Consider the following 10,399-nt stretch of genomic DNA (forward strand, 5'->3'; position numbering starts at 1 on the left):
TGTCTCCCATGCTTCCCATAAACCCCATACCTCCCTCTGAGTGTCCCAGTGAGGCTAGTATTTTCTTACCATGGTGCTTGCCTACGGAGCTGTGAGGGGAACGGCACCTCCGTACCTTCAGGCTCTGATCAGGCCCTACACCCAAACAAGGGCACTGCGTTCATTCACCTCTGGCCTGCTCGCCTCCCTACCTCTGTGGAAGCACAGTTCCCGCTCAGCCCAGTCAAAACTGTTCGCTGCTCTGGCAACCCAATGGTGGAACAAGCTCCCTCATGACGCCAGGACAGCGGAGTCAATCACCACCTTCCGGAGACACCTGAAACCCCACCTCTTTAAGGAATACCTGGGTTAGGATTAAGTAATCCTTCTACCCCCCCCCCACAAAAAAATATATAGATGCACTATTGTAAAGTGGTTGTTCCACTGGATATCATAAGGTGAATGCACCAATTTGTAAGTCGCTCTGGATAAGAGCGTCTGCTAAATGACGTAAATGTAAATGGGTATGGTCCCTGATCAGATGTGTGTGTGTGCTGTTTCGGGCATGGACCTCAGCCCCTCAATCCAACTGTAGGAGCACATCTAAGGGGCAGAAACTAAGATGGAAGAGGAGGGAGAGATGTTTTTTTTACAAAGTACACTTTTATGAGCAAACAGACAAACATGTACATGTGTGGGTTACTGGGTTTACCTAATGTTACCACCATACGGTGCAGGAACTGAGGTTACTATCAGTCATCTGAATGTTGAAGTCTTTTTCTGGAAAGACTTCGACAATGTGTTTCTGGCACGGCCAATCTAAGTACATCAATTGTAAACATTAATAATGACATACTTTAAATATATAACTGGATATATTCAATATCCCTATATGCCCCAATGTTGAACATCACACCAGTCATCATAAAGAATATTTGTTAGATCCATATATAGCATGTTTAAGTAATCCAACTGGATAGGAAACTTGTCATATAATTTGATATTTGCATCATCCTATTGACAATGAGACCAGAAGTAGCCACTAGTGGCTATCTGTCCACTGTGGCCTTTTCATTTTATTTTTATTTCACCTTTATTTAACCAGGTAGGCAAGTTGAGAACAAGTTCTCATTTACAACTGCGACCTGGCCAAGATAAAGCAAAGCAGTTCGACACATATAACAACACAGAGTTACACATGGAGTAAAACAAACATACAGTCAATAATACAGTAGAAAAATAAGTCTATATACAATGTGAGCAAATGAGGTGAGATAAGGGAGGTAAAGGCAATAAATAGGCCATGGTGGCGAAGTAAATACAATATAGCAATTAAAACACTGGAATGGTAGATTTGACAGTAGATGAGTGTGCAAAGTAGAAATACTGGGGTGCAAAGGAGCAAAATAAATACAGTAGGGGAAGAGGTAGTTGTTCGGGCTATTTATAGATGGGCTATGTACAGGTGCAGTGATCTGTGAGCTGCTCTGACAGCTGGTGCTTAAAGCTAGTGAGGGAGTTAAGTGTTTCCAATTTCAGAGATTTTTGTAGTTCCTTCCAGTCATTGGCAGCAGAGAACTGGAAGGAGAGGCGGCCAAAGGAGGAATTGGCTTTGGGGGTGACAAGTGAGATATACCTGCTGGAACGCGTGCTACGAGTGGGTGCTGCTATGGTGACCAGCGAGCAGAGATAAGGCGGGACTTTACCTAGCAGGTTCTTGTAGATGACCTGGAGCCAGTGGGTTTGGCGACGAGTATGAAGCGAGGGCCAGCCAACGAGAGAGTACAGGTCGCAGTGGTGGGTAGTATATTGGGCTTTGGTGAAAAAAACGGATGGCACTGTTATAGACTGCATCCAGTTTGTTGAGTAGGGTGTTGGAGACTATTTTGTAAATTACATCGCCAAAGTTGAGGATCGGTAAGATGGTCAGTTTTACGAGGGTATGTTTGGCAGCATGAGTGAACGATGCTTTGTTGCGAAATAGGAAGCCAATTCTAGATTTAACTTTGGATTGGAGATGTTTTATGTGAGTCTGGAAGGAGAGTTTACAGTCTAACCAGGCACCTAGGTATTTGTAGTTGTCCACATATTCTAAGTCAGAGCCATCCAGAGTAGTGATGCTGGACGGGCTGGCAGGTGCAGGCAGCGATCGGTTGAAGAGCATGCATTTAGTTTTACTTGTATTTAAGAGCAGTTGTAGGCCACGGAAGGAGAGTTGTATGGCATTGAAGCTCATCTGGAGGGTTGTTAACACCGTGTCCAAAGATGGGCCAGAAGTATACAGAATGGTGTCGTCTGCGTAGAGGTGGATCAGAGACTCACCAGCAGCAAGAGCGACATCATTGATATATACAGAGAAGAGAGTCGGCCCAAGAATTGAACCCTGTGGCACCCCCATAGAGACTGCCAGAGGCCCGGACAACAGGCCCTCAGATTTGACACACTGAACTCTGTCGGAGAAGTAGTTGGTGAATCAGTCGAGGCATTCATTTGAGAAACCAAGGCTGTTGAGTCTGCCGATGAGAATGTGGTGATTGACAGAGTCAAAAGCCTTGGCCAGGTCAATGAATACGGCTGCACAGTACTGTTTCTTATCGATGGCGGTTAAGATATAATTTAGGACCTTGAGCGTGGCTGAGGTACACCCATGACCAGCTCTGAAACCAGATTGCATAGCGGAGAAGGTACGGTGGGATTCGAAATGGTCGGTGATCTGTTTGTTAACTTGGCTTTCGAAGACCTTAGAAAGGCAGGGTAGGATAGATATAGGTCTGTAGCAGTTTGGGTCAAGAGTATCCCCCTGAAGAGGGGGATGACCGCAGCTGCTTTCCAATCTGGGAATCTCAGACAACACGAAAGAGAGGTTGAACAGGCTAGTAATAGGGGTTGCAACAATTTCGGCAGATAATTTTAGAAAGAAAGGGTCCAGATTGTCTAGCCCGGCTGATTTGTGGGGGTCCGGACTTTGCAGCTCTTTCAGAATATCAGCTGACTGGATTTGGGAGAAGGAGAAATGAGGAAGGCTTGGGTGAGTTGCTGTGGGGGGTGCAGTGCTGTTGACCGGGGTTGGGGTGGCCAGGTGGAACGCATGGCCAGCCGTAGTAAAATGCTTATTGAAATTCTCAATTATAGTGGATTTATCGGTGTTGACAGAGTTTCCTATCCTCAGTGCAATGGGCAGCTGGGAGGAGGTGCTCTTATTCTCCATGGACTTTACAATGTCCCAGAACTTTTTGGAGTTTGTGTTGCAGGAAGCAAATTTCTCCTTGAAAAAGCTAGCCTTGGCTTTTCTAACTGCCTGTGTATATTGGTTTCTAACTTCTCTAAAAAGTTGCATTTCACAGGGGCTGTTCGATGCAAATGCAGAACGCCACAGGATGTTTTTGTGTTGGTTAAGGGCAGTCAGGTCTGGAGAGAACCAAGGGAACCAGGGAACCAGGTCTGGAGAGAACCATCTGTTCCTGGTTCTAAATTTCTTGAATGGGGCATGCTTATTTAAGATGGTGAGGAAGGCATTTAAAAAAAATAACCGGGCATCCTCTACTGACGGGATGAGGTCGATATCCTTCCAGGATACCCGGGCCAGGTCGATTAGAAAGGCCTGCTCGCTGTAGTGTTTCAGGGAGCGTTTGATAGTGATGAGTGGAGGTTGTTTGACCGCTGACCCATGACGGATGCAGGCAATGAGGCAGTGATCTCTGAGATCTTGGTTGAAAACAGCAGGTGTATTTAGAGGGCAAGTTGGTTAGGATGATATCTATGAGGGTGCCCGTGTTTACGGATTTGGGGTTGTACCTGGTGGGTCCATTGATAATTTGTGTGAGATTGAGGGCATCAAGCTTAGATTGTAGGAAGGCCGGGGTGTTAAGTATGTCACAGTTTAGGTCACCTAGCAGCACGAGCTCTGAAGATAGATGGGGGGCAATCAGTTCACATATGGTGTCCAGAGCACAGCTGGGGGCAGAGGGTGGTCTATAGCAGGCGGCAACAGTGAGTGACTTGTTTTTAGAGAGGTGGATTTTTAAAAGTAGAAGTTCAAATTGTTTGGGTGCAGACCTGGATAGTAGAACAGAACTCTGCAGGCTATCTCTGCAGTAGATTGCAACACCGTGTGATTGTGATTGCTACTGTGTGTGTCACCCATAAAGCCATCATAGGGCCATTAGATCATTGACTCTAAAACCCTAAGGCGTAAAAGAAACGCCTGAGCTTCGTTTCTTCTTTCTGTTCCTGACGAGAGAAAAGGTTTTGGGTGAGATTCTCTTCTGCACTGTTCAGCCAATCCAGTAAATGTGGAGGAGGAGTTAAGATGGACTGTCGCCTTGTTAACAGTGAGGTATACGTTATCGTCCATAAGCAGAAGTCTTGTCACAAATAAAACGAGAGCATCCTGTTTTTTACGACCCTGCTGAGGGTAGTCCAACTCTATTGATTGTATAAACCTATTGGCCACTACACCATGTGGACTGGCTCTACCCCCAGTTTGCTCTCAGTAAAGCTGTGTGTGTGTGTGTGTGTGTGTGTGTGTGTGTGTGTGTGTGTGTGTGTGTGTGTGTGTGTGTGTGTGTGTGTGTGTGTGTGTGTGTGTGTGTGTGAATGCGTGCGAGCATGTGTGTGTCCAGTCATTGATGATGCCTCACAATGTGTGTGTGTGTGTGTGTGCAGTCATAGACTAGGAGTGTGTGATAAGACAGTTCTACTGTAGCAGATAAGATATTGCTGCGCTGGCACAGGACATACAGCTAACTATACGTCCCCATAAGCAGTAAACTGGAGGCATGCTGTAACTCAGCCAGAGCAGTGCATCCCTTATCCCACATAGCAACATGTTGCAAACCTTGTCCCTCCTGTCCTATAAACAGTCATCTTTCCTTTTGGGTCAATGGGTTTTCTTTCTGGTGGGTTGATGAGTACCGGCATGCATTCAGTTGGCACATTCATTCTTTGCCATTTCAGTTCATGGTAGTCTCTCTTGACAGCCTAATCGAATAGCTAGCCAGTGTGCACACAATATTTATTTCCAGGGGCCACTGCCGATAAGTTCATACAGTGGGGTCTGGAATTATTGGATCTCTTGATAAAGATAAACAAAAAAGACCGTATGAAATGAATATTACAAATACTGAGCTATATTGTATTCTATAAAATAAATGGAAATGTTTATTTTATTCTATTACAATTGCCCAGAGAAAGATATTTTGTTTTGCATTTTAGAAAAAGACTCAGTGTCGTAATCCTCGCAAGGTGAGGGTGCTGGCGTATTGAAAACAGGAGATCCAATCCTTTTGACTGATAGATATTTTAAGATTTTTAAAATGACTTAAACAAAATCTCTTTCTTTGAGCAATTGTATTAGGATTAAGAATATAATTGTTCTATTTTTTTTAGCATACCAAACATTAGGAACACCTTCCTAATATTGAGTTGCACCCCCCACCCCTTTTGCCCTCAGAACAGCCTCAATACGTGGGGTATGGACTCTACAAGGTGTTGAAAGCGTTCCACACGGATGCTGGCCCATGTTGACTCGAATGCTTCCCACAATTAAGTTGGCTGGATGTCCTTTGGGTGGTGGATCATTCTTGAAACACACAGGAAACTGTTGTGTGAAAAACCCTGCAGCGTTGTAGTTCTTGACACAAATTGTTGCACCTGGCACCTCCTACCATACCCTGTTCAAAGGCACATAAATATTTTGTCTTGCCCATTCACACTCTGAATGGCACACAAACAATCCATGTCTCAATTGTCTCAAGGCTTAAAACTCCTTCTTTAACCTGTCTCCTCCCCTTCATCTACACTGATTGAGGTGAATTTCACAGGTGACATCAATAAGGGATCATATATTTCACCTGGATTCACCTGGTCAGTCTGTCATGGAAAGAGCAGATGTTCATAATGTTTTGTATGCTCAGTATTTGTATTCATTATTTTACTGCACATTCTATGCATCTTACCCAGTTGATTAACTCACCCACTCGCCCAAATCTAAAATGCCCAGATAAATCTACCCTGATTGATTTGATATTGACAAATGTTCCACATAGATATTCTGCGGTTGGTGTTTTTTGTAATGATTTAAGTGACCATTGTGCTGTTGTTGCTGTTAGAAATACTAAGATTCCTAAGACAAACCCACATTTTATTCGTAAGAGAAATCTGAAGTGTTTCAATGAGCAGGCTTTCTTTCATGATTTGTTTTATTTTGACTGGAGCAAGATTGAGCTTATCCCTGATGTGGAAACTGCCTGGAAATTCTTTCATGATGGTTTTCTCCAAATAGTAAACAGACATGCTCCATTCAGCATGTTCAGGGTTAAAGGGCGGGATAATCCATGGTTTTCTTCTGAGCTGTCTTGTATTGTTCACGACCATAATCTAGCCTGGGCTAAAGCAAGGAAATTGTGTTCTGAGGCTGATTGGCTTGTTTTTAGGCAGTTACGAAATAAGTGTTATTTTCTTCTCAGGAAGGCCAAGTCTGAATATTTTATGTCTGTTACCACTGATAACCTGAATGACCCTAGAAAGTTTTGGAAGGCTATTAAGTCTATGTCTGGTAACAGTAATGTTAATGAATTACCGTCATGTGTTTTGAAGGACTCTGTTGGAACGCATGGATGAACCAGTGAGAGCTGGTCAAACTTTTAGCTTTTTGCCATTCTCAGTGCAGGTGGTACATAAAGCCCTAAAATCCATAGATCAGAGAAAGCCTGCAGTTCCTGATCTTTTGGATCCCTGCTTTTTAAATCTGGCAGCGGATTACATAGCTGAACCACTTACATATCTGTTCAATCTAACCCTGGAATGTAATGAAATTCCAAAGATCTGGAAATCAGCATTTGTCCTGCCACTTTTGAAAGGGGGAGATCCAACTCTTTTAAATAATTATAGGCCAATCTCAAAGCTGTCACCCCTGGTGAAAATACTTGAAACCCTTGTGAGTGAACAGCTAAAATAGTTTTTTTGTCATTTAGCAGACGCTCTTATCCAGAGCGACTTACAGTAGTGAATGCATACATTTCATTTCATACATTTTTTTTCTGTGCTGGCCCCCCGTGGGAATCGAACCCACAACCCTGGCGTTGCAAACACCATGCTCTACCAACTGAGCTACAGGGAAGGCTATTTACTAACTCTATTTTATCAATGTACCAATCGGGTTTCAGGAAGAAGCATAGCACAATTACAGCAGCCATGAAGGTTTTAAATGATATCACTGACAAAAAAACAGCATTGTGTCTCACTTTTTATTGATCTCTCTAAGGCTTTTGATACAGTTGATCATGCTATACTAAGGCAGAGATTGTCGAGTGTAGGTCTTTCAGAGCATGAAGTTGCATGGTTTGTTAACTATCTGTCTGATAGAACTCAGTGCACTCAATTTGATGGGCTTATGTCTGTTAAATTGTCTGTCTTTAATGGTGTGCCCCAAGGCTCTGTACTTGGTCCCCTCTTATTCACTATTTATATAAATAATTTAGACAAAAATGTCCAAAATGCGCAACTTCATTTTTATGCTGATGATACTGTTATTTACTGTTGTGCCTCGTCTCTTACAAAAGCTTTCCAGAACTTGCAAAATGCTTTTTATACTGTTCAACATACCTTGTGTCAATTGAAGCTTATTCTCAATACTGACAAAACTAAACTAATGGTGTTTTCTAAAGCAAGAAATAGACCTGTGAACCTTTCACCTATTACTACCTGTCAGGGCAAGGAGATTGAGGTTGTAACCTCATATAAATATCTTGGAATTTTGATTGATGATGGCCTCTCTTTTAAAATGCATATTCAAAAAAAAAAAATGAAGCTGAAATTGGGATTTTATTTTAGGAATAAGGCCTGTTTTTCTTTTGAAGCCAGGAGGCTAGTATCAGCTACATTTATCCCTTTACTAGACTATGGGGATATTTTATATATGAATGCTTCCGCTCAGTGTTTGAGATCAATTGACACCCTTTACCATGGCACTTTGAGATTTATTTTAAACTGCAAAACCCTTACGCACCACTGCACTTTGTATACCAGGGTTGGCTGGCCTTCTCTAGTCACTCGTAGGCTCAGTCACTGGTATACTTTTATTTACAAAGCCATTTTGGGTTTACTACCTTTTTATTTGGGCATTTTTATTGTTCAGAAATGTGGTGGGTACTCTCTTCGTTCGCTGGACTTTATCCTGCTAACTGTTCCAAATGTCCGAACTGAATCTGGTAAAAGGGCTTTTATGTACTCTGCGCCATTGTCTTGGAACGCCTTACAAAATACTTTTAAACTGGAAGAACTTGTCCCGATTGGTATTTTTAAATCACTGATGAATGATCTTGAGACTGATTCCCTGACCTGTCAATGTTTTTAATTTGCTGTTTTGATTTTGTTATACTCTTGTGAATTCTATGGTTTTTACTAGATTACTTGTAGTTTTTCATGTTGTTTGTCTGTAATTTTTGTAATGACTTGGTGCTGCCTATCTTGGCCAGGACGCTCTTGAAAAATAGATTTTAAATCTCAATGAGCCCTTCCTGGTTAAATAAAGGTTAAATAAACTGTCTTTTTTGCTCATCTTTATCAAGGGATCCAATCATTCTGGACCCCACTAAGTATGCTGGATCCTTTTCTATTTAATCTGTCCTGTGTGATTGACCTATCCCACCAGTGTGTACTGTACCATGCAACATAGATGTGCTTTGCCACTGTGCTTTGCCACAGTCATTGTCTGACACACAGTTTTGATTGGCTAAATAGGGACCATTAATGTAATATGCTACTCCTCAGGGACCACTGACTAGGTCTGAAACACTACTCTCCTCCTTGGTGAATGGATGCTCCTCCCTCTGTCTTCTTCTCATCTTGACCTTCTGCCTCTCGTTTCCCCTCACCACCTCTCAATACCCTCTGTACCCTGGGAGTTGTGTTGAACTGTACATGGGTCTAAACATGGTGATGAGGTGGAAACATGGATATGTTTTCTTGGTATCACTGTTTTGTCATAGGCCTTGAATAAGGTTAAACCAAGGCCTCATACCTTTTAAAGGGTTAATAAATGATGTTATGATCAACTGTAAGGTCTCTGTGTGTGTGTTAAAACCTGTTTTGAGTGTTGTGACCTTCAGACACTATCTGAAGGCGTCTACATTCAGACTCCTCCTGTCTGGATCCCACCGTAGTTATCTGGTTTTCTGAGAACACAAGGCTGCAACAGACCTGATGAAACCAGCCACCTGTCAGAAGATGCTTACACCCGTTCACATTGTTATGACTCTATACTTGTGATGAAAGGTCAAGTTTCGGTCAAACCCACTTGAGTTTTTACTTGCTGATAAGATTGTTCCTGCTGTCAGGGTGAGGTTAGATTTATTAAAATGTTGTTGCTAGGGAAAGTTACGTAAGGGGGATTGGGGAGGCTGTATGAGTTACAGGATGTCTTGGACATTTTGCAGAACTTGGGGAGAAACTATCATATACTGTTATACTGTACTCTATCAACTTCTGCCTACAATTGTATTACTAAAAGGAGTATTTTAATACTTAAACAAAGTCTGTGTTTCCTTTCCATTACTAACGTATGTTTGATAATATAGACCTGATCATGTTGAAGAAATTGACCAACAGCCTATACGTCCCATCTTACCTCAGACTACTGTATAATGCTCCATGAACCATATCTCATTGACCTTCCTCCCCTCTTCTTTCAGTGGTGAGGGGACAGAGGAGTGACTTCCAAGTACCAGGTTAGCCATAGCAATTTATTAGTTACAGTAAAACAGAAATGGATGTCTTCCTATTGTTGCAGTAATCTGAATGGTATTATTAACTTCTAGTCAAAGTGAATCCTCGTTCTATTGCTGATGTGCATTAATGGACATCAATATAATAGTTTTGGCAACAAGCTATTTAATTTATTTCTTCAACTTGACTACCTTTATCCTCTCATTTTTACAATTTGTGTTGTGAGCCTTAGTAACTGTTTCATCATAAATTATTCAAACTACCACCACACCATAGAAGCAGAGATATCCGACAGGTAACTCGTAGTTGTCAGCCAGGGATAAGGGAGGGGGTTTATTCAAGACAACCCTCTTCTCTCCCTCACAATATCACTGATAATTACCAGATTTCCGTAACAGTTTTACCACAAATTGTGCAAGCGTTTGCTTGACGTTTCCTATCCAATAGCCTTGGAAAGGAAGTCATTTATTGAGACAAGCCATCAGTGTCTGTCCCATTGACAGTAAGAGGTCTGTCCCACTTGGAGAGAACGCACATAAGAGCTCCCTCTAGAGGTTAAATGGGACTCCTGCAAGTTAATTATGCAGTGACAATCAGATACTAATCTGTTAATCACAAACCTTGATGATATAATACCTTTTCTCCACATTTACACCTTAAATACAACTGAAATGAAGCAACACCACAAATTATG

Source organism: Salmo salar, chromosome ssa04, assembly GCF_905237065.1.
Source record: "Salmo salar chromosome ssa04, Ssal_v3.1, whole genome shotgun sequence".
NCBI lineage: Eukaryota > Metazoa > Chordata > Actinopteri > Salmoniformes > Salmonidae > Salmo > Salmo salar.